This window comes from Mesoplodon mirus, assembly GCF_964341445.2.
Source record: "Mesoplodon mirus genome assembly, chromosome: X".
NCBI lineage: Eukaryota > Metazoa > Chordata > Mammalia > Artiodactyla > Ziphiidae > Mesoplodon > Mesoplodon mirus.
In genome coordinates this window covers 132965555-132991254 of record NC_138981.1, presented here as the reverse complement: position 1 = coordinate 132991254, position 25700 = coordinate 132965555, and positions in this window count along the sequence as shown.

Sequence of the window (25700 nt, the reverse complement as noted above, 5' to 3'; positions counted from 1 at the left end):
AGTAAGAAAGGTACATGTGTGATTGAGAGGGAGGTAGGGCCTGTCCTCCACCTTGAATCTGTGCTGTGTGCGGTGCCCTGCCCGGACAGGTACTTTTCACTTATAGTACTAGTTTACAGTGCTGTCTAGGTAGAGTAAGGTGCACAAGAACATCCTTGGTGGTGGCCTATATGGAACAGTGACGGGGGTGGATTTGCAGATGTCATTGACATCGATGCGTTGATATCCTAATGACTCTGGAAGCCATTTGTGTTTCTGAAATCCTCAGGATGAATTAGGTAGTCTTTTCCTTTCAAAGTGAACAGAAAGAGGTTGCAGGAAGGGCATCATTCCTATGAAAAGAGGAGAGACGTACAATCTGCGTCTTTCTCGTGGCGTCCTGATACTTCTTAGTAAGGTAGAGAGCGGGGTGGAGGTGGGTGCAGATATACACTGAGGGAGAGATGCTGGTTGGAAGGCAGCGGTATGATATCTTCCAGGGGTCTGGATATATCGTTGGTGCAGCCAAAAGGAATTGATTGGGAGACAGATGAAAGCTAGTCGTGAGAGTGGGAAGGGGACAGGGGACATCCTTCACCGAGAGCCTTGATGTGTGCGGTGCCCTACCTGGACAGGTGCTGATTACTTGTATTTTGGGTCATCAGTTCCTGGCCAGGTACAGTAACGCTCAACAAGGACAACTTGTAAGCTGGCCTTTGAACGTGTAGTAGTGGTGGAGCTACAGTTGACTTGAGCGGGCTGACGTTAAGTCAGGAGGACTATGGCATACCCGTGATTGTGGTAAGAGTCATGGCGATTTCATTCGTCTGTTTCTAGCAGCGTGTACTCCCACAGGTGAGGGAACCTAACGGGACTTTTCCAATAGAACAAGAGGGAACGCGAAGGATCCTGTCCTCTGATGCTCTTCATCATCTTCCTAGGACAACTTGGAGCAGCAGAGCAGATCCTCACTGAGTGATGGATGCGAGTAGCAGGCCAGAAAATCAACGTGTCTCGATGTACAGAAAATTCTTGAATGTATTCAGTATGATGTGATGGAAAGGAGGTGAACGGTCTATTTGGAAGTGCCAGAAGTTCCGGGTAAGTCCTCCAATGCGAAGGGACGCTGTATGCGGGAACGAGCTGAGACGGGTGCTGGTCTCTCAGGCTTTTCCTAAGCACTGTCTGCCTGGGTAGAGTGAGGCTCACAAGGAATATCATTTGTCGTGGCCTTCGGACCTGTTCTAGTGTTAGAGACGCACGTGTCGTTGAGGTGCTTGCCATGGCGTGGTGAGGGCCCGGGGTGTGACCAGGATCCCTGGCATTTTATGGAGGAATCCAGTGCTTGAATATTCCTAATAGTGTGGGCAGGTGCAGTTTACTAAAAGTAAACACAGTTCCCATCAGGAAAAGTGATAAAGGGACGAAGATTTTCCCATGGTGTCCTCGTCTTTCTGCCCGTACTCATAGAACCGGTGAGGAGATGTCAGTGAGTTGGAATGCACGTCTGAGGGCAGTGGGTTAGCACTGTCTATATCTCTGGATACATCTTGGGTACAGTCATCAAGGTGTGGTGGGCACAGAGAAGCAAACTTCTGTACAGATTGGAAATGAGACTCAGCAGGTCCCCCAACTTGAGGCCGTGCTGTGTGCAGTGCCCATCCCAGAACGGTGCCGTTTACTAGACTAGGGATACATGGGGCCTTTCTGAGTCGAGTACTGTGCAACTGGAGTATTGGTTGTGGTGCCTCTGGATGGGCCTTGGGCTTGGGGCTGCAGGTGGTTATCCTCCACGAAGTCTCGAAGACTGTGGAAGCCACACAGGTCTCAAGCGCATCTTCATGATTTACCTGTTCCATCCTGAAAAACGTGAGCATGTATAAAGTGAATAAGGTAAAGTTAATTGCTCATACAGTAGCAGATAACAGAAAGCAAGATCATTTTCCTTGTGTTCACATAATTCTCCAAATATGCATAGAGCAGCTGAGGAGATCCCCATGGTGGAGAGATGCAAGTCGGAGGAGAGTGGGTCGAGATATTGTGAATGGGTACGTGTCAAGCCCGGTTACAGTCATCAGGCTGTGATGGATAGAAGTAAGAAAGGTACATGTGTGATTGAGAGGGAGGTAGGGCCTGTCCTCCACCTTGAAGCTGTGCTGTGTGCGGTGCCCTGCCAGGACAGGTACTGTTCACTTATAGTACTAGTTTACATGCTGTCTAGGTAGAGTAAGGTGCACAAGAACATCCTTGGTGGTGGCCTATGGAACAGTGACGGGGGTGGATTTGCAGATGTCATTGACATCGATGCGTTGATATCCTAATGACTCTGGAAGCCATTTGTGTTTCTGAAATCCTCAGGATGAATTAGGTAGTCTTTTCCTTACAAAGTGAACAGAAAGAGGTTGCAGGAAGGGCATCATTCCTATGAAAAGAGGCGAGACGTACAATCTGCGTCTTTCTCGTGGGGTCCTGATACTTCTTAGTTAGGTATAGAGCGGGGTGGAGGTGGGTGCAGATATACACTGAGGGAGAGATGCTGGTTGGAAGGCAGCGGTTTGATATTTTCCAGGGGTCTGGATATATCGTTGGTGCAGCCAATAAGATTTGATTGGGAGACAGATGAAAGCTAGTCGCGAGAGTGGGAAGGGCACAGGGGAGATCCTTCACTGAGAGCCCGGCTGTGTGCGGTGACCTACCGGGACAGGTGCTGATTACTTGTATTTTGGGTCATAAGCTCCTGGCCAGGTAGAGTAACGCTCAACAAGGACAACTTTGAAGCTGGCCTTTGAACGGGTGGTAGTGGTGGAGCTGCCGTTGACTTGAGCGGGCTGCCGTGAAGTCATGAGGACTATGGCAGCCCCGTGATCTCGGTAAGACTCATGGCGATATCATTCGTCTGTTGCTAGTAGCATGTACTCCCTCAGGTGAGCGAAGCTAACGGGACATTTCCAATAGAACAAGAGGGAACGCGAAGGATCCTGTCCTCTGATGCTCTTCATCATCTTCCTAGGACCACTTGGAGCAGCAGAGCAGATCCTCATTGAGTGATGGATGCGAGTAGCAGGGCGGAAAATCAACATGTCTCGATGTACGGAAAATTCTTGAGTGTATTCAGTATGATGTGATGGGAAGGAGGTGAACAGTCTATTTGGGAATGCCAGAAGTTCCGGGTAAGTCCTCCAACGCGAAGGCACGCTGTATGCGGGGATGTGCCAGGACGGGTGCTGCTCTCTCAGGCTTTTCCTAAGCACTGTCTGCCTGGGTAGAGTGAGGCTCACAAGGAATATCATTCGTCGTGGCCTTCGGACCTGTTCTAGTGTTAGAGACGCAGGTGTCTTTGAGCTGCTTGCCATGGCGTGGCAAGGGCCCGGGGAGCGACCAGGATCCCTTGCATTTTGTGGATGAATTCGGTGCTTGAATATTCCTAATAGTGTGGCTAGCTGCAGTTTAGTAAAAGTAAACACAGTTCCCATCAGGAAAAGTGATAAAGGGACGAAGATTTTCCCATGGTACCCTCGTGTTTCTGCCAGTACTCATAGAACCGGTGAGGAGATGTCAGTGAGTTGGAATGCAGGTCTGAGGGCAGTGGGTTAGCACTGTCTATATCTCTCGATACATCTTGGGTACAGTCATCAAGGTGTGGTCGGCACAGAGAAGCAAACTTCTATACAGATTGGAAATGAGACTCAGCAGGTCCCCGAACTTGAGGCCGTGTTGTGTGCAGTGCCCATCCCAGAACGGTGCCGTTTACTAGACTAGGGATACATGGGTCCTTTCTGGGTCGAGTACTGTGCAACTGGAGTATGGGTTGTGGTGCCTCTGGATGGGCAATGGGCTTGCGGCTGGAGGTGGTCATCCTCCGCGAAGTCACGAAGGCTGTGGAAGCCACATAGATCTCAAGCGCATCTTGGTGATTTACCTGTTCCATCCTGAAAAACGTGAACATGTATAAAGTGAATAAGGTAGAGATAATTGCTCATACAGTAGCAGATAACAGAAAGCAAGATCATTTTTCCTGTGTTCACATAATTCTCCAAATATGCATAGGGCAGCTGAGGAGATCCCCACGGTGGAGAGATGCAAGTCGGAGGAGAGTGGGTCGAGATATTTTGAATGGGTATGGGTCAAGCCCGGGTACAGTCACCAGACTGTGTTGGATAGAAGTAAGAAAGATACATGTGTGATTGAGAGGGAGGTAGGGCCGGTCCTCCACCTTGAAGCTGTGCTGTGTGCAGTGCCCTGCCCGGACAGGTACTGTTCACTTATAGTAGTAGTGAACAGTGCTGTCTAGGTAAAGTAAGGTGCACAAGAACATCCTTGGTGGTGGCCTACGGAACAGTGACGGGGGTGGATTTGCAGATGTCATTGACTTGGATGCCTTGATATCCTAATGACCCTGGGAGCCATGTGTGTTTCTATTTTTTATTTTTTTTATTTTTTTTTATTTTTTTTTATAACAAATTTAATCAGTTATACATATACATATGTTTCCATAACCCCTCCCTTTTGCGTCTCCCTCCCACCCTCCCTATCCCACCCCTCCAGGCGGTCACAAAGTACCGAGCTGACCTCCTTGTGCTATGCGGCTGCTTCCCACTAGCTATCTACCTCACGTTTGGTAGTGTATATATGTCCATGCCGCTCTTTCACTTTGTCACAGCTTACCCTTCCCCCTCCCCATATCCTCAAGTCCATTCTCTAGTAGGTCTGTGTCTTTATTCCTGTCTTACCCCTATGTTCTTCATGACATTTTTTTTTTCTTAAATTCCATATATATGTGTTAGCATACAGTATTTGTCTTTCTCTTTCTGACTTACTTCACTCTGTATGACAGACTCTAGGTCTATCCACCTCATTACAAATAGCTCAATTTCATTTCTTTTTATGGCTGAGTAATATTCCATTGTATATATGTGCCACATCTTCTTTATCCATTCATCCAATGATGGACACTTAGGTTGTTTCCATCTCCGGGCTATTGTAAATAGGGCTGCTATGAACATTTTGGTACATGTCTCTTTTTGAATTATGGTTTTCTCAGGGTATATGCCCAGTAGTGGGATTGCTGGGTCATATGGTAGTTCTATTTGTAGTTTTTTAAGGAACCTCCATACCGTTCTCCATAGCGGCTGTACCAATTCACATTCCCACCAGCAGTGCAAGAGTGTTCCCTTTTTTCCACACCCTCTCCAGCATTTATTGTTTCTAGATTTTTTGATGATGGCCATTCTGACTGGTGTGAGGTGATATCTCATTGTAGTTTTGATTTGCATTTCTCTAATGAGTAAAGATGTTGAGCATCCTTTCATGTGTTTGTTGGCAGTCTGTATATCTTCTGTGGAGAAATGTCTATTTAGGTCTTCTGCCCATTTTTGGATTGGGTTCTTTGTTTTTTTGTTATTGAGCTGCATGAGCTGCTTATAAATTTTGGAGATTAATCCTTTGTCAGTTGCTTCATTTGCAAATATTTTCTCCCATTCTGAGGGTTGTCTTTTGGTCTTGTTTATGGTTTCCTTTGCTGTGCAAAAGCTTTTAAGTTTCATTAGGTCCCATGTGTTTATTTTTGTCTTTATTTCCATTTCTCTAGGAGGTGGGTCTAAAAGGATCTTGCTGTGATTTATGTCATAGAGTGTTCTGCCTATGTGTTCCTCTAAGAGTTTGATAGTGTCTGGCCTTACATTTAGGTCTTTAATCCATTTTGAGCTTATTTTTGTGTATGGTGTTAGGGAGTGATCTAATCTCATACTTTTACATGTCCCTATCCAGTTTTCCCAGCACCACTTATTGAAGAGACTGTCCTTTCTCCACTGTACATTCCTGCCTCCTTTATCAAAGATAAGGTGACCATATGTCCGTGGGTTTAACTCTGGGCTTTCTATCCTGTTCCATTGATCTATCTTTCTGTTTTTGTGCCAGTACCATACTGTCTTGATTACTGTAGCTTTGTAGTATAGTCTGAAGTCAGGGAGCCTGATTCCTCCAGCTCCATTTTTCGTTCTCAAGATTGCTTTGGCTATTCGGGGTCTTTTGTGTTTCCATACAAATTGTGAAATTTTTTGTTCTAGTTCTGTGAAAAATGCCAGTGGTAGTTTGATAGGGATTGCATTGAACCTGTAGATTGCTTTGGGTAGTAGAGTCATTTTCACAATGTTGATTCTTCCAATCCAAGAACATGGTACATCTCTCCATCTATTTGTATCATCTTTAATTTCTTTCATCAGTGTCTTATAATTTTCTGCATACAGGTCTTTTGTCTCCTTAGGTAGGTTTATTCCTAGATATTTTATTCTTTTTGTTGCAATGGTAAATGGGAGTGTTTCCTTGATTTCACTTTCAGATTTTTCATCATCAGTATATAGGAATGCCAGAGATTTCTGTGCATTAATTTTGTATCCTGCAACTTTACCAAATTCATTGATTAACTCTAGTAGTTTTCTGGTAGCATCTTTAGGATTCTCTATGTATAGTATCATGTCATCTGCAAACAGTGACAGTTTTACTTCTTCTTTTCCAATTTGGATTCCTTTTATTTCCTTTTCTTCTCTGATTGCTGTGGCTAAAACTTCCAAAACTAGGTTGAATAAGAGTGGTGAAAGTGGGCAACCTTGTCTAGTTCCTGATCTTAGTGGAAATGGTTTCAGTTTTTCACCATTGAGGACGATGCTGGCTGTGGGTTTGTCATATATGGCCTTTATTATGTTGAGGAAAGTTCCCTCTATGCCTACTTTCTGCAGGGTTTTTATCATAAATGGGTGTTGAATTTTGTCGAAAGCTTTCTCTGCATCTATTGAGATGATCATATGGTTTTTCTCCTTCAATTTGTTAATATGGTGTATCACGTTGATTGATTTGCGTATATTGAAGAATCCTTGCATTCCTGGAATAAACCCCACTTGATCATGGTGTATGATCCTTTTAATGTGCTGTTGGATTCTGTTTGCTAGTATTTTGTTGAGGATTTTTGCATCTATGTTCATCAGTGATATTGGCCTGTAGTTTTCTTTCTTTGTGACATCCTTGCCTGGTTTTGGTATCAAGGTGATGGTGGCCTCGTAGAATGAGTTTGGGAGTGTTCCTCCCTCTGCTATATTTTGGAAGAGTTTCAGAAGGATAGGTGTTAGCTCTTCTCTAAATGCTTGATAGAATTCGCCTGTGAAGCCATCTGGTCCTGGGCTTTTGTTTGTTGGAAGATTTTTTATCACAGTTTCAATTTCAGTGCTTGTGATTGGTCTGTTCATATTTTCTATTTCTTCCTGATTCAGTCTTGGCAGGTTGTGCATTTCTAAGAATTTGTCCATTTCTTCCAGGTTGTCCATTTTATTGGCATAGAGTTGCTTATAGTAATCTCTCATGATCTTTTGTATTTCTGTAGTGTCAGTTGTTACTTCTCCTTTTTCATTTCTAATTCTATTGATTTGAGTCTTCTCCCTTTTTTTCTTGATGAGTCTGGCTAATGGTTTATCAATTTTGTTTATCTTCTCAAAGAACCAGCTTTTAGTTTTATTGATCTTTGCTATCGTTTCCTTCATTTCTTTTTCATTTATTTCTGATCTGATTTTTATGATTTCTTTCCTTCTGCTAACTTTGGGATGTTTTTGTTCTTCTTTCTCTAATTGCTTTAGGTGCAAGGTTAGGTTGTTTATTCGAGATGTTTCCTGTTTCTTAAGGTGGGATTGTATTGCTATAAACTTCCCTCTTAGAACTGCTTTTGCTGCATCCCATAGGTTTTGGGTCGTCGTGTCTCCATTGTCATTTGTTTCTAGGTATTTTTTAATTTCCTCTTTGATTTCTTCAGTGATCACTTCGTTATTAAGTAGTGTATTGTTTAGCCTCCATGTGTTTGTATTTTTTACAGCTCTTTTCCTGTAATTGATATCTAGTCTCATAGCATTGTGGTCGGAAAAGATACTTGATACAATTTCAATTTTCTTAAATTTACCAAGGCTTGATTTGTGACCCAAGATATGATCTATCCTGGAGAATGTTCCATGAGCACTTGAGAAAAATGTGTATTCTGTTGTTTTTGGATGGAATGTCCTATAAATATCAATTAAGTCCATCTTGTTTAATGTATCATTTAAAGCTTGTGTTTCCTTATTTATTTTCATTTTGGATGATCTGTCCATTGGTGAAAGTGGGGTGTTAAAGTCCCCTACTATGAGTGTGTTACTGTCGATTTCTCCTTTTATGGCTGTTAGTATTTGCCTTATGTATTGAGGTGCTCCTATGTTGGGTGCATAAATATTTACAATTGTTATATCTTCTTCTTGGATCGATCCCTTGATCATTATGTAGTGTCCTTCTTTGTCTCTTCTAGTAGTCCTTATTTTAAAGTCTATTTTGTCTGATATGAGAATTGCTACTCCAGCTTTCTTTTGGTTTCCATTTGCATGGAATATCTTTTTCCATCCCCTTACTTTCAGTCTGTATGTGTCTCTAGGTCTGAAGTGGGTCTCTTGTAGACAGCATATAGATGGGTCTTGTTTTTGTATCCATTCAGCCACTCTGTGTCTTTTGTTGGGAGCATTTAGTCCATTTACATTTAAGGTAATTATCGATATGTATGTTCCTATTCCCATTTTCTTAATTGTTTTGGGTTCATTATTGTAGGTATATTCCTTCTGTTGTGTTTCTTGCCTAGAGAAGTTCCTTTAGCATTTGTTGTAAAGCTGGTTTGGTGGTGCTGAACTCTCTCAGCTTTTGCTTGTCTGTAAACGTTTTAATTTCTCCATCAAATCTGAATGAGATCCTTGCTGGGTAGAGTAATCTTGGTTGCAGGTTTTTCTCCTTCATCACTTTAAGTATGTCCTGCCACTCCCTTCTGGCTTGTAGAGTTTCTGCTGAGAGATCAGCTGTTATCCTGATGGGGATTCCCTTGTGTGTTATTTGTTGTTTTTGCCTTCCTGCTTTTAATATGATTTCTTTGTGTTTAATTTTTGACAGTTTGATTAATATGTGTCTTGGCGTATTTCTCCTTGGATTTATTCTGTATGGGACTCTCTGTGCCTCCTGGACTTGATTAACTATTTCCTTTCCCATATTAGGGAAGTTTTCAACTATAATCTCTTCAAATATTTTCTCAGTCCCTTTCTTTTTCTCTTCTTCTTCTGGAACCCCTATAATTCGAATGTTGGTGCGTTTAATGTTGTCCCAGAGGTCTCTGAGACTGTCCTCTGTTCTTTTCATTCTTTTTTCTTTATTTTGCTCTGCAGCAGTTATTTCCACTATTTTATCTTCCACCTCACTTATCCGTTCCTCTGCCTCAGTTATTCTGCTATTGATCCCATCTAGAGTATTTTTTATTTCATTTATTGTGTTTTTAATCGATGCTTGATTCATCTTTAGTTCTTCTAGGTCCTTGTTAACTGTTTCTTGCATTTTGTCTATTCTATTTCCAAGATTTTGGATCTGGGAAATAGAATCTTGGATCATCTTTACCATCATTATTCTGAATTCTTTTTCAGGTAGAGTGCCTATTACCTCTTCATTTGTTAGGTCTGGTGGGTTTTTATCTTGCTCCTTCTCCTGCTGTGTGTTTTTCTGTCTTCTCATTTTGCTTATGTTACTGTGTTTGGGGTCTCCTTTTTGCAGGCTGCAGGTTCGTAGTTCCTGTTGTTTTTGGTGTCTGTCCCCAGTGGCTAAGGTTGGTTTAGTGGGTTGTGTAGGCTTCCTGGTGGAGGGGACTAGTGCCTGTGTTCTGGTGGATGAGGCTGGATCTTGTCTTTCTGGTGGGCAGGTCCACGTCTGGTGGTGTGTTTTGGGGTGTCTGTGGACTTTTTATGATTTTAGGCCACCTCTCTGCTAATGGGTGGCGTTGTGTTCCTGTCTTGCTAGTTGTTTGGCTCAGGGTGTCCAGCACTGTAGCCTGCTGGTCGTTGAGTGAAGCTGGGTGCTGGTGTTGAGATGGAGATCTCTGGAAGATTTTCGCCGTTTGATATTATGTGGAGCTGGGAGGTCTCTTGTGGACCAGTGTCCTGAAGTTGGCTCTCCCACCTCAGAGGCACAGCACTGACTCCGGGCTCCTCAATTTGGGATGATGTGTTGTCTATTCATGTATTCCACAGATGCAGGATACATCAAGTTGATTGTGGAGCTTTAATCCGCTGCTTCTGAGGCTGCTGGGAGAGGTTTCCCTTTCTCTTCTTTGTTCTCACAGCTCCTGGGTCTCAGCTTTGGATTTGGCCCCGCCTCTGCGTGTAGGTAGCCGGAGGGCGTCTGCTCTTCGCTCAGATAGGACAGGGTTAAAGGAGCAGCCTCTTCGGGGACTCTGGCTCACTCAGGCCGGGAGGGAGGGAGGGGCATGGAGTGCGGGGCGAGCCTGCAGCGGCAGAGGTCGGCGTGACGTTGCACCAGCCCGAGGCGCGCCGTGCGTTCTCCCAGGGAAGCCGCCCCTGGATCCCGGGACCCCGGCAGTGGCGGGCTGCACAGGCTCCCGGAAGGGCGGTGTGGGCAGTGACCTGCGCTCGCACACAGGCTTCTTGGCGGCGGCAGCAGCAGCCCCAGCGTCCCACGCCCGTCACTGGGCTCCGCGCTTTCAGTCGCGACTCGCGCCCGTCTGTGGAGCCCCTTTAAGCAGCGCTCTTAATCCCCTCTCCTCGCGCACCAGGAAACCAAGAGGGAAGAAAAAGTCTCTTGCTTCTTCGGCAGCTCCAGAGTTTTCACGGACACCCTCCCGGCTAGCTGTGGCACATTAGCCCCCTTCAGGCTGAGTTCTCGCCGCCAGCCCCAGTCCTCTCCCTGCGCTCTGACCGAAGCCCGAGCCTCAGCTTCCAGCGCTGCGCGCCCCGGCGGGTGAGCAGACAAGCCTCTCGGGCTGGTGAGTGCCGCTCGGCACTGATCCTCTGTGTGCGGGTCTCTCTGCTTTGCCCTACCCAGGTATGTGGGGAGTTTCTTGCCTTTTGGGAGGTCTGGGGTCTTCTGCCAGCGTTCAGTAGGTGTTCTGTAGGAGTTGTTCCACGTGTAGCTGTATTTCTGGTGTATCCGTGGGGAGGAAGGTGATCTCCGCGTCTTACTCTTCCGCCATCTTACCCGGAAGTGCCATGTGTGTTTCTAGAATCCTCAGGATGAATTAGGTATTGTTTTCCTCACACAGTGAACAGAAAGATGTTGCAGGAAGGGAATCATTCCTATGAAAAGAGGAGAGACGTACAATCTGCGATTTTCTCGTGGGGTCCTGATATTTCTCAGTTCGGTAGAGAGTGGGGTGGAGGTGGGTGCGGATATACACTGAGGGAGAGATGCTGATTGGAAGGCAGCGGTTTGATATCTTCCAGGGGTCTGGATATATCGTTGGTTCAGCCAGTAGGATTTGATTGGGAGACTGATGAAAGCTAGTCACGAGAGTGGGAAGGGGACAGGGGAGATCCTTCACCGAGAGCCCGGATGTGTGCGGTGCCCTACATGGACAGGTGCTGATTACTTGTATTTTGGGTCATCAGTTCCTGGCCAGGTAGTGTAACGCGCAACAAGGACAACTTTTAAGCTGGCCTTTGAATGGGTAGTAGTGGTGGAGCTGCAGTTGACTTGAGCGGGCTGCCGTGAAGTCAGGAGGACTATGGCAGACCCGTGATCATGGTAAGACTCATGGCGATTTCATTCGTCTGTTTCTAGCAGCGTGTACTCCCACAGGTGAGGGAACCTAACGGGACTTTTCCAATAGAACAAGAGGGAACGCGAAGGATCCTGTCCTCTGATGCTCTTCATCATCTTCCTAGGACAACTTGGAGCAGCAGAGCAGATCCTCACTGAGTGATGGATGCGAGTAGCAGGCCAGAAAATCAACATGTCTCGATGTACAGAAAATTCTTGAATGTATTCGGTATGATGTGATGGGAAGGAGGTGAACGGTCTATTTGGAAGTGCCAGAAGTTCCGGGTAAGTCCTCCAATGTGAAGGGACGCTGTATGCGGGGACGAGCTGAGATGGGTGCTGCTCTCTCAGGCTTTTCCTAAGCACTGTCTGCCGGGGTAGAGTGAGGCTCACAAGGAATATCATTTGTCGTGGCCTTCGGACCTGTTCTAGTGTTAGAGACGCACGTGTCATTGAGGTGCTTGCCATGGCGTGGTGAGGGCCCGGGGTGTGACCAGGATCCCTGGCATTTTATGGAGGAATCCAGTGCTTGAATATTCCTAATAGTGTGGGCAGGTGCAGTTTACTAAAAGTAAACACAGTTCCCATCAGGAAAAGTGATAAAGGGACGAAGATTTTCCCATGGTGTCCTCGTCTTTCTGCCCGTACTCATAGAACCGGTGAGGAGATGTCAGTGAGTTGGAATGCACGTCTGAGGGCAGTGGGTTAGCACTGTCTATATCTCTGGATACATCTTGGGTACAGTCATCAAGGTGTGGTCGGCACAGAGAAGCAAACTTCTGTACAGATTGGAAATGAGACTCAGCAGGTCCCCCAACTTGAGGCCATGCTGTGTGCAGTGCCCATCCCAGAACGGTGCCGTTTACTAGACTAGGGATACATGGGGCCTTTCTGGGTCGAGTACTGTGCAACTGGAGTATTGGTTGTGGTGCCTCTGGATGGGCCTTGGGCTTGGGGCTGCAGGTGGTCATCCTCCACGAAGTCACGAAGACTGTGGAAGCCACATAGATCTCAAGCGCATCTTGATGATTTACCTGTTCCATCCTGAAAAACGTCAACATGTATAAAGTGAATAAGGTAAAGTTAATTGCTCATAGAGTAGCAGATAACAGGAAGCAAGATCATTTTCCTTGTGTTCCCATAATTCTCCAAATATGCATAGAGCAGCTGAGGAGATCCCCATGGTGGAGAGATGCAAGTCGGAGGAGAGTGGGTCGAGATATTGTGAATGGGTACGTGTCAAGCCCGGGTACAGTCATCAGGCTGTGATGGATAGAAGTAAGAAAGGTACATGTGTGATTGAGAGGGAGGTAGGGCCTGTCCTCCACCTTGAAGCTGTGCTGTGTGCGGTGCCCTGCCCAGACAGGTACTGTTCACTTATAGTACTAGTTTACATGCTGTCTAGGTAGAGTAAGGTGCACAAGAACATCCTTGGTGGTGGCCTATATGGAACAGTGACGGGGGTGGATTTGCAGATGTCATTGACATCGATGCGTTGATATCCTAATGACTCTGGAAGCCATTTGTGTTTCTGAAATCCTCAGGATGAATTAGGTAGTCTTTTCCTTTCAAAGTGAACAGAAAGAGGTTGCAGGAAGGGCATCATTCCTATGAAAAGAGGAGAGACGTACAATCTGCGTCTTTCTCGTGGCGTCCTGATACTTCTTAGTAAGGTAGAGAGCGGGGTGGAGGTGGGTGCAGATATACACTGAGGGAGAGATGCTGGTTGGAAGGCAGCGGTATGATATCTTCCAGGGGTCTGGATATATCGTTGGTGCAGCCAAAAGGAATTGATTGGGAGACAGATGAAAGCTAGTCGTGAGAGTGGGAAGGGGACAGGGGACATCCTTCACTGAGAGCCTTGATGTGTGCGGTGCCCTACCTGGACAGGTGCTGATTACTTGTATTTTGGGTCATCAGTTCCTGGCCAGGTACAGTAACGCTCAACAAGGACAACTTGTAAGCTGGCCTTTGAACGTGTAGTAGTGGTGGAGCTGCAGTTGACTTGAGCGGGCTGACGTTAAGTCAGGAGGACTATGGCATACCCGTGATTGTGGTAAGAGTCATGGCGATTTCATTCGTCTGTTTCTAACAGCGTGTACTCCCACAGGTGAGGGAACCTAACGGGACTTTTCCAATAGAACAAGAGGGAACGCGAAGGATCCTGTCCTCTGATGCTCTTCATCATCTTCCTAGGACAACTTGGAGCAGCAGAGCAGATCCTCACTGAGTGATGGATGCGAGTAGCAGGCCAGAAAATCAACGTGTCTCGATGTACAGAAAATTCTTGAATGTATTCAGTATGATGTGATGGAAAGGAGGAGAACGGTCTATTTGGAAGTGCGAGAAGTTCTGGGTAAGTCCTCCAATGCGAAGGGACGCTGTATGCGGGAACGAGCTGAGACGGGTGCTGGTCTCTCAGGCTTTTCCTAAGCACTGTCTGCCTGGGTAGAGTGAGGCTCACAAGGAATATCATTTGTCGTGGCCTTCGGACCTGTTCTAGTGTTAGAGACGCACGTGTCGTTGAGGTGCTTGCCATGGCGTGGTGAGGGCCCGGGGTGTGACCAGGATCCCTGGCATTTTATGGAGGAATCCAGTGCTTGAATATTCCTAATAGTGTGGGCAGGTGCAGTTTACTAAAAGTAAACACAGTTCCCATCAGGAAAAGTGATAAAGGGACGAAGATTTTCCCATGGTGTCCTCGTCTTTCTGCCCGTACTCATAGAACCGGTGAGGAGATGTCAGTGAGTTGGAATGCACGTCTGAGGGCAGTGGGTTAGCACTGTCTATATCTCTGGATACATCTTGGGTACAGTCATCAAGGTGTGGTCGGCACAGAGAAGCAAACTTCTGTACAGATTGGAAATGAGACTCAGCAGGTCCCCCAACTTGAGGCCGTGCTGTGTGCAGTGCCCATCCCAGAACGGTGCCGTTTACTAGACTAGGGATACATGGGGCCTTTCTGAGTCGAGTACTGTGCAACTGGAGTATTGGTTGTGGTGCCTCTGGATGGGCCTTGGGCTTGGGGCTGCAGGTGGTCATCCTCCACGAAGTCACGAAGACTGTGGAAGCCACATAGATCTCAAGCGCATCTTGATGATTTATCTGTTCCATCCTGAAAAACGTCAACATGTATAAAGTGAATAAGGTAAAGTTAATTGCTCATAGAGTAGCAGATAACAGGAAGCAAGATCATTTTCCTTGTGTTCCCATAATTCTCCAAATATGCATAGAGCAGCTGAGGAGATCCCCATGGTGGAGAGATGCAAGTCGGAGGAGAGTGGGTCGAGATATTGTGAATGGGTACGTGTCAAGCCCGGGTACAGTCATCAGGCTGTGATGGATAGAAGTAAGAAAGGTACATGTGTGATTGAGAGGGAGGTAGGGCCTGTCCTCCACCTTGAAGCTGTGCTGTGTGCGGTGCCCTGCCCAGACAGGTACTGTTCACTTATAGTACTAGTTTACATGCTGTCTAGGTAGAGTAAGGTGCACAAGAACATCCTTGGTGGTGGCCTATATGGAACAGTGACGGGGGTGGATTTGCAGATGTCATTGACATCGATGCGTTGATATCCTAATGACTCTGGAAGCCATTTGTGTTTCTGAAATCCTCAGGATGAATTAGGTAGTCTTTTCCTTTCAAAGTGAACAGAAAGAGGTTGCAGGAAGGGCATCATTCCTATGAAAAGAGGAGAGACGTACAATCTGCGTCTTTCTCGTGGCGTCCTGATACTTCTTAGTAAGGTAGAGAGCGGGGTGGAGGTGGGTGCAGATATACACTGAGGGAGAGATGCTGGTTGGAAGGCAGCGGTATGATATCTTCCAGGGGTCTGGATATATCGTTGGTGCAGCCAAAAGGAATTGATTGGGAGACAGATGAAAGCTAGTCGTGAGAGTGGGAAGGGGACAGGGGACATCCTTCACTGAGAGCCTTGATGTGTGCGGTGCCCTACCTGGACAGGTGCTGATTACTTGTATTTTGGGTCATCAGTTCCTGGCCAGGTACAGTAACGCTCAACAAGGACAACTTGTAAGCTGGCCTTTGAACGTGTAGTAGTGGTGGAGCTGCAGTTGACTTGAGCGGGCTGACGTTAAGTCAGGAGGACTATGGCATACCCGTGATTGTGGTAAGAGTCATGGCGATTTCATTCGTCTGTTTCTAGCAGCGTGTACTCCCACAGGTGAGGGAACCTAACGGGACTTTTCCAATAGAACAAGAGGGAACGCGAAGGATCCTGTCCTCTGATGCTCTTCATCATCTTCCTAGGACAACTTGGAGCAGCAGAGCAGATCCTCACTGAGTGATGGATGCGAGTAGCAGGCCAGAAAATCAACGTGTCTCGATGTACAGAAAATTCTTGAATGTATTCAGTATGATGTGATGGAAAGGAGGAGAACGGTCTATTTGGAAGTGCGAGAAGTTCTGGGTAAGTCCTCCAATGCGAAGGGACGCTGTATGCGGGAACGAGCTGAGACGGGTGCTGGTCTCTCAGGCTTTTCCTAAGCACTGTCTGCCTGGGTAGAGTGAGGCTCACAAGGAATATCATTTGTCGTGGCCTTCGGACCTGTTCTAGTGTTAGAGACGCACGTGTCGTTGAGGTGCTTGCCATGGCGTGGTGAGGGCCCGGGGTGTGACCAGGATCCCTGGCATTTTATGGAGGAATCCAGTGCTTGAATATTCCTAATAGTGTGGGCAGGTGCAGTTTACTAAAAGTAAACACAGTTCCCATCAGGAAAAGTGATAAAGGGACGAAGATTTTCCCATGGTGTCCTCGTCTTTCTGCCCGTACTCATAGAACCGGTGAGGAGATGTCAGTGAGTTGGAATGCACGTCTGAGGGCAGTGGGTTAGCACTGTCTATATCTCTGGATACATCTTGGGTACAGTCATCAAGGTGTGGTCGGCACAGAGAAGCAAACTTCTGTACAGATTGGAAATGAGACTCAGCAGGTCCCCCAACTTGAGGCCGTGCTGTGTGCAGTGCCCATCCCAGAACGGTGCCGTTTACTAGACTAGGGATACATGGGGCCTTTCTGAGTCGAGTACTGTGCAACTGGAGTATTGGTTGTGGTGCCTCTGGATGGGCCTTGGGCTTGGGGCTGCAGGTGGTCATCCTCCACGAAGTCACGAAGACTGTGGAAGCCACATAGATCTCAAGCGCATCTTGATGATTTATCTGTTCCATCCTGAAAAACGTCAACATGTATAAAGTGAATAAGGTAAAGTTAATTGCTCATAGAGTAGCAGATAACAGGAAGCAAGAACATTTTCCTTGTGTTCACATAATTCTCCAAATATGCATAGAGCAGCTGAGGAGATCCCCATGGTGGAGAGATGCAAGTCGGAGGAGAGTGGGTCGAGATATTGTGAATGGGTACGTGTCAAGCCCGGGTACAGTCATCAGGCTGTGATGGATAGAAGTAAGAAAGGTACATGTGTGATTGAGAGGGAGGTAGGGCCTGTCCTCCACCTTGAAGCTGTGCTGTGTGCGGTGCCCTGCCCAGACAGGTACTGTTCACTTATAGTACTAGTTTACATGCTGTCTAGGTAGAGTAAGGTGCACAAGAACATCCTTGGTGGTGGCCTATATGGAACAGTGACGGGGGTGGATTTGCAGATGTCATTGACATCGATGCGTTGATATCCTAATGACTCTGGAAGCCATTTGTGTTTCTGAAATCCTCAGGATGAATTAGGTAGTCTTTTCCTTTCAAAGTGAACAGAAAGAGGTTGCAGGAAGGGCATCATTCCTATGAAAAGAGGAGAGACGTACAATCTGCGTCTTTCTCGTGGCGTCCTGATACTTCTTAGTAAGGTAGAGAGCGGGGTGGAGGTGGGTGCAGATATACACTGAGGGAGAGATGCTGGCTGGAAGGCAGCGGTATGATATCTTCCAGGGGTCTGGATATATCGTTGGTGCAGCCAAAAGGAATTGATTGGGAGACAGATGAAAGCTAGTCGTGAGAGTGGGAAGGGGACAGGGGACATCCTTCACCGAGAGCCTTGATGTGTGCGGTGCCCTACCTGGACAGGTGCTGATTACTTGTATTTTGGGTCATCAGTTCCTGGCCAGGTACAGTAACGCTCAACAAGGACAACCTGTAAGCTGGCCTTTGAACGTGTAGTAGTGGTGGAGCTACAGTTGACTTGAGCGGGCTGACGTTAAGTCAGGAGGACTATGGCATACCCGTGATTGTGGTAAGAGTCATGGCGATTTCATTCGTCTGTTTCTAGCAGCGTGTACTCCCACAGGTGAGGGAACCTAACGGGACTTTTCCAATAGAACAAGAGGGAACGTGAAGGATCCTGTCCTCTGATGCTCTTCATCATCTTCCTAGGACAACTTGGAGCAGCAGAGCAGATCCTCACTGAGTGATGGATGCGAGTAGCAGGCCAGAAAATCAACGTGTCTCGATGTACAGAAAATTCTTGAATGTATTCAGTATGATGTGATGGAAAGGAGGTGAACGGTCTATTTGGAAGTGCCAGAAGTTCCGGGTAAGTCCTCCAATGCGAAGGGACGCTGTATGCGGGAACGAGCTGAGACGGGTGCTGGTCTCTCAGGCTTTTCCTAAGCACTGTCTGCCTGGGTAGAGTGAGGCTCACAAGGAATATCATTTGTCATGGCCTTCGGACCTGTTCTAGTGTTAGAGACGCACGTGTCGTTGAGGTGCTTGCCATGGCGTGGTGAGGGCCCGGGGTGTGACCAGGATCCCTGGCATTTTATGGAGGAATCCAGTGCTTGAATATTCCTAATAGTGTGGGCAGGTGCAGTTTACTAAAAGTAAACACAGTTCCCATCAGGAAAAGTGATAAAGGGACGAAGATTTTCCCATGGTGTCCTCGTCTTTCTGCCCGTACTCATAGAACCGGTGAGGAGATGTCAGTGAGTTGGAATGCACGTCTGAGGGCAGTGGGTTAGCACTGTCTATATCTCTGGATACATCTTGGGTACAGTCATCAAGGTGTTGTGGGCACAGAGAAGCAAACTTCTGTACAGATTGGAAATGAGACTCAGCAGGTCCCCCAACTTGAGGCCGTGCTGTGTGCAGTGCCCATCCCAGAACGGTGCCGTTTACTAGACTAGGGATACATGCGGCCTTTCTGAGTCGAGTACTGTGCAACTGGAGTATTGGTTGTGGTGCCTCTGGATGGGCCTTGGGCTTGGGGCTGCAGGTGGTTATCCTCCACGAAGTCACGAAGACTGTGGAAGCCACACAGGTCTCAAGCGCATCTTGATGATTTACCTGTTCCATCCTGAAAAACGTGAACATGTATAAAGTGAATAAGGTAAAGTTAATTGCTCATAGAGTAGCAGATAACAGAAAGCAAGATCATTTTCCTTGTGTTCCCATAATTCTCCAAATATGCATAGAGCAGCTGAGGAGATCCCCATGGTGGAGAGATGCAAGTCGGAGGAGAGTGGGTCGAGATATTGTGAATGGGTACGTGTCAAGCCCGGGTACAGTCATCAGGCTGTGATGGATAGAAGTAAGAAAGGTACATGTGTGATTGAGAGGGAGGTAGGGCCTGTCCTCCACCTTGAAGCTGTGCTGTGTGCGGTGCCCTGCCCGGACAGGTACTGTTCACTTATAGTACTAGTTTACATGCTGTCTAGGTAGAGTAAGGTGCACAAGAACATCCTTGGTGGTGGCCTATGGAACAGTGACGGGGGTGGATTTGCAGATGTCATTGACATCGATGCGTTGATATCCTAATGACTCTGGAAGCCATTTGTGTTTCTGAAATCCTCAGGATGAATTAGGTAGTCTTTTCCTTACAAAGTGAACAGAAAGAGGTTGCAGGAAAGGCATCATTCCTATGAAAAGAGGAGAGACGTACAATCTGCGTCTTTCTCGTGGGGTCCTGATACTTCTTAGTTAGGTATACAGCGGGGTGGAGGTGGGTGCAGATATACACTGAGGGAGAGATGCTGGTTGGAAGGCAGCGGTTTGATATTTTCCAGGGGTCTGGATATATCGTTGGTGCAGCCAATAAGATTTGATTGGGAGACAGATGAAAGCTAGTCGCGAGAGTGGGAAGGGCACAGGGGAGATCCTTCACCGAGAGCCCGGCTGTGTGCGGTGCCCTACCGGGACAGGTGCTGATTACTTGTATTTTGGGTCATAAGCTCCTGGCCAGGTAGAGTAACGCTCAACAAGGACAACTTTGAAGCTGGCCTTTGAACGGGTGGTAGTGGTGGAGCTGCCGTTGACTTGAGCGGGCTGCCGTGAAGTCATGAGGACTATGGCAGCCCCGTGATCTCGGTAAGACTCATGGCGATATCATTCGTCTGTTGCTAGTAGCATGTACTCCCTCAGGTGAGCGAAGCTAACGGGACATTTCCAATAGAACAAGAGGGAACGCGAAGGATCCTGTCCTCTGATGCTCTTCATCATCTTCCTAGGACCACTTGGAGCAGCAGAGCAGATCCTCATTGAGTGATGGATGCGAGTAGCAGGGCGGAAAATCAACGTGTCTCGATGTACGGAAAATTCTTGAGTGTATTCAGTATGATGTGATGGGAAGGAGGTGAACAGTCTATTTGGGAATGCCAGAAGTTCCGGGTAAGTCCTCCAACGCGAAGGCACGCTGTATGCGGGGATGTGCCAGGACGGGTGCTGCTCTCTCAGGCTTTTCCTAAGCACTGTCTGCCTGGGTAGAGTGAGGCTCACAAGGAATATCATTCGTCGTGGCCTTCGGACCTGTTCTAGTGTTAGAGACGCAGGTGTCTTTGAGCTGCTTGCCATGGCGTGGCAAGGGCCCGGGGAGCGACCAGGATCCCTTGCATTTTGTGGATGAATTCGGTGCTTGAATATTCCTAATAGTGTGGCTAGCTGCAGTTTAGTAAAAGTAAACACAGTTCCCATCAGGAAAAGTGATAAAGGGACGAAGATTTTCCCATGGTCCCCTCGTGTTTCTGCCAGTACTCATAGAACCGGTGAGGAGATGTCAGTGAGTTGGAATGCAGGTCTGAGGGCAGTGGGTTAGCACTGTCTATATCTCTCGATACATCTTGGGTACAGTCATCAAGGTGTGGTCGGCACAGAGAAGCAAACTTCTGTACAGATTGGAAATGAGACTCAGCAGGTCCCCGAACTTGAGGCCGTGTTGTGTGCAGTGCCCATCCCAGAACGGTGCCGTTTACTAGACTAGGGATACATGGGTCCTTTCTGGGTCGAGTACTGTGCAACTGGAGTATGGGTTGTGGTGCCTCTGGATGGGCAATGGGCTTGCGGCTGGAGGTGGTCATCCTCCGCGAAGTCACGAAGGCTGTGGAAGCCACATAGATCTCAAGCGCATCTTGGTGATTTACCTGTTCCATCCTGAAAAACGTGAACATGTATAAAGTGAATAAGGTAGAGATAATTGCTCATACAGTAGCAGATAACAGAAAGCAAGATCATTTTTCCTGTGTTCACATAATTCTCCAAATATGCATAGGGCAGCTGAGGAGATCCCCACGGTGGAGAGATGCAAGTCGGAGGAGAGTGGGTCGAGATATTTTGAATGGGTATGGGTCAAGCCCGGGTACAGTCACCAGACTGTGTTGGATAGAAGTAAGAAAGATACATGTGTGATTGAGAGGGAGGTAGGGCCGGTCCTCCACCTTGAAGCTGTGCTGTGTGCAGTGCCCTGCCCGGACAGGTACTGTTCACTTATAGTAGTAGTGAACAGTGCTGTCTAGGTAAAGTAAGGTGCACAAGAACATCCTTGGTGGTGGCCTACGGAACAGTGACGGGGGTGGATTTGCAGATGTCATTGACTTGGATGCCTTGATATCCTAATGACCCTGGGAGCCATGTGTGTTTCTAGAATCCTCAGGATGAATTAGGTATTATTTTCCTCACACAGTGAACAGAAAGATGTTGCAGGAAGGGAATCATTCCTATGAAAAGAGGAGAGACGTACAATCTGCGATTTTCTCGTGGGGTCCTGATACTTCTCAGTTCGGTAGAGAGTGGGGTGGAGGTGGGTGCGGATATACACTGAGGGAGAGATGCTGATTGGAAGGCAGCGGTTTGATATCTTCCAGGGGTCTGGATATATCGTTGGTTCAGCCAGTAGGATTTGATTGGGAGACTGATGAAAGCTAGTCACGAGAGTGGGATGGGGACGGGGGAGATCCTTCACCGAGAGCCCGGATGTGTGCGGTGCCCTACATGGACAGGTGCTGATTACTTGTATTTTGGGTCATCAGTTCCTGGCCAGGTAGTGTAACGCTCAACAAGGACAACTTTTAAGCTGGCCTTTGAACGGGTAGTAGTGGTGGAGCTGCAGTTGACTTGAGCGGGCTGCCGTGAAGTCAGGAGGACTATGGCAGACCCGTGATCATGGTAAGACTCATGGCGATTTCATTCGTCTGTTTCTAGCAGCGTGTACTCCCACAGGTGAGGGAACCTAACGGGACTTTTCCAATAGAACAAGAGGGAACGCGAAGGATCCTGTCCTCTGATGCTCTTCATCATCTTCCTAGGACAACTTGGAGCAGCAGAGCAGATCCTCACTGAGTGATGGATGCGAGTAGCAGGCCAGAAAATCAACGTGTCTCGATGTACAGAAAATTCTTGAATGTATTCAGTATGATGTGATGGGAAGGAGGTGAACGGTCTATTTGGAAGTGCCAGAAGTTCCGGGTAAGTCCTCCAATGTGAAGGGATGCTGTATGCGGGGACGAGCTGAGATGGGTGCTGCTCTCTCAGGCTTTTCCTAAGCACTGTCTGCCTGGGTAGAGTGAGGCTCACAAGGAATATCATTTGTCGTGGCCTTCGGACCTGTTCTAGTGTTAGAGACGCACGTGTCGTTGAGGTGCTTGCCATGGCGTGGTGAGGGCCCGGGGTGTGACCAGGATCCCTGGCATTTTATGGAGGAATCCAGTGCTTGAATATTCCTAATAGTGTGGGCAGGTGCAGTTTACTAAAAGTAAACACAGTTCCCATCAGGAAAAGTGATAAAGGGACGAAGATTTTCCCATGGTGTCCTCGTCTTTCTGCCCGTACTCATAGAACCGGTGAGGAGATGTCAGTGAGTTGGAATGCACGTCTGAGGGCAGTGGGTTAGCACTGTCTATATCTCTGGATACATCTTGGGTACAGTCATCAAGGTGTGGTGGGCACAGAGAAGCAAACTTCTGTACAGATTGGAAATGAGACTCAGCAGGTCCCCCAACTTGAGGCCGTGCTGTGTGCAGTGCCCATCCCAGAACGGTGCCGTTTACTAGACTAGGGATACATGGGGCCTTTCTGGGTCGAGTACTGTGCAACTGGAGTATTGGTTGTGGTGCCTCTGGATGGGCCTTGGGCTTGGGGCTGCAGGTGGTCATCCTCCACGAAGTCACGAAGACTGTGGAAGCCACATAGATCTCAAGCGCATCTTGATGATTTATCTGTTCCATCCTGAAAAACGTCAACATGTATAAAGTGAATAAGGTAAAGTTAATTGCTCATAGAGTAGCAGATAACAGGAAGCAAGATCATTTTCCTTGTGTTCCCATAATTCTCCAAATATGCATAGAGCAGCTGAGGAGATCCCCATGGTGGAGAGATGCAAGTCGGAGGAGAGTGGGTCGAGATATTGTGAATGGGTACGTGTCAAGCCCGGGTACAGTCATCAGGCTGTGATGGATAGAAGTAAGAAAGGTACATGTGTGATTGAGAGGGAGGTAGGGCCTGTCCTCCACCTTGAAGCTGTGCTGTGTGCGGTGCCCTGCCCGGACAGGTACTTTTCACTTATAGTACTAGTTTACAGTGCTGTCTAGGTAGAGTAAGGTGCACAAGAACATCCTTGGTGGTGGCCTATATGGAACAGTGACGGGGGTGGATTTGCAGATGTCATTGACATCGATGCGTTGATATCCTAATGACTCTGGAAGCCATTTGTGTTTCTGAAATCCTCAGGATGAATTAGGTAGTCTTTTCCTTTCAAAGTGAACAGAAAGAGGTTGCAGGAAGGGCATCATTCCTATGAAAAGAGGAGAGACGTACAATCTGCGTCTTTCTCGTGGGGTCCTGATACTTCTTAGTAAGGTAGAGAGCGGGGTGGAGGTGGGTGCAGATATACACTGAGGGAGAGATGCTGGTTGGAAGGCAGCGGTATGATATCTTCCAGGGGTCTGGATATATCGTTGGTGCAGCCAAAAGGAATTGATTGGGAGACAGATGAAAGCTAGTCGTGAGAGTGGGAAGGGGACAGGGGAAATCCTTCACCGAGAGCCTTGATGTGTGCGGTGCCCTACCTGGACAGGTGCTGATTACTTGTATTTTGGGTCATCAGTTCCTGGCCAGGTACAGTAACGCTCAACAAGGACAACTTGTAAGCTGGCCTTTGAACGTGTAGTAGTGGTGGAGCTGCAGTTGACTTGAGCGGGCTGACGTTAAGTCAGGAGGACTATGGCATACCCGTGATTGTGGTAAGAGTCATGGCGATTTCATTCGTCTGTTTCTAGCAGCGTGTACTCCCACAGGTGAGGGAACCTAACGGGACTTTTCCAATAGAACAAGAGGGAACGCGAAGGATCCTGTCCTCTGATGCTCTTCATCATCTTCCTAGGACAATTTGGAGCAGCAGAGCAGATCCTCACTGAGTGATGGATGCGAGTAGCAGGCCAGAAAATCAACGTGTCTCGATGTACAGAAAATTCTTGAATGTATTCAGTATGATGTGATGGAAAGGAGGTGAACGGTCTATTTGGAAGTGCCAGAAGTTCCGGGTAAGTCCTCCAATGCGAAGGGACGCTGTGTGCGGGAACGAGCTGAGACGGGTGCTGGTCTCTCAGGCTTTTCCTAAGCACTGTCTGCCTGGGTAGAGTGAGGCTCACAAGGAATATCATTTGTCATGGCCTTCGGACCTGTTCTAGTGTTAGAGACGCACGTGTCGTTGAGGTGCTTGCCATGGCGTGGTGAGGGCCCGGGGTGTGACCAGGATCCCTGGCATTTTATGGAGGAATCCAGTGCTTGAATATTCCTAATAGCGTGGGCAGGTGCAGTTTACTAAAAGTAAACACAGTTCCCATCAGGAAAAGTGATAAAGGGACGAAGATTTTCCCATGGTGTCCTCGTCTTTCTGCCCGTACTCATAGAACCGGTGAGGAGATGTCAGTGAGTTGGAATGCACGTCTGAGGGCAGTGGGTTAGCACTGTCTATATCTCTGGATACATCTTGGGTACAGTCATCAAGGTGTGGTCGGCACAGAGAAGCAAACTTCTGTACAGATTGGAAATGAGACTCAGCAGGTCCCCCAACTTGAGGCCATGCTGTGTGCAGTGCCCATCCCAGAAGGGTGCCGTTTACTAGACTAGGGATACATGGGGCCTTTCTGAGTCGAGTACTGTGCAACTGGAGTATTGGTTGTGGTGCCTCTGGATGGGCCTTGGGCTTGGGGCTGCAGGTGGTTATCCTCCACGAAGTCACGAAGACTGTGGAAGCCACACAGGTCTCAAGCGCATCTTCATGATTTACCTGTTCCATCCTGAAAAACGTGAGCATGTATAAAGTGAATAAGGTAAAGTTAATTGCTCATACAGTAGCAGATAACAGAAAGCAAGATCATTTTCCTTGTGTTCACATAATTCTCCAAATATGCATAGAGCAGCTGAGGAGATCCCCATGGTGGAGAGATGCAAGTCGGAGGAGAGTGGGTCGAGATATTGTGAATGGGTACGTGTCAAGCCCGGGTACAGTCATCAGGCTGTGATGGATAGAAGTAAGAAAGGTACATGTGTGATTGAGAGGGAGGTAGGGCCTGTCCTCCACCTTGAAGCTGTGCTGTGTGCGGTGCCCTGCCCGGACAGGTACTGTTCACTTATAGTACTAGTTTACATGCTGTCTAGGTAGAGTAAGGTGCACAAGAACATCCTTGGTGGTGGCCTATGGAACAGTGACGGGGGTGGATTTGCAGATGTCATTGACATCGATGCGTTGATATCCTAATGACTCTGGAAGCCATTTGTGTTTCTGAAATCCTCAGGATGAATTAGGTAGTCTTTTCCTTACAAAGTGAACAGAAAGAGGTTGCAGGAAGGGCATCATTCCTATGAAAAGAGGCGAGACGTACAATCTGCGTCTTTCTCGTGGGGTCCTGATACTTCTTAGTAAGGTAGAGAGCGGGGTGGAGGTGGGTGCAGATATACACT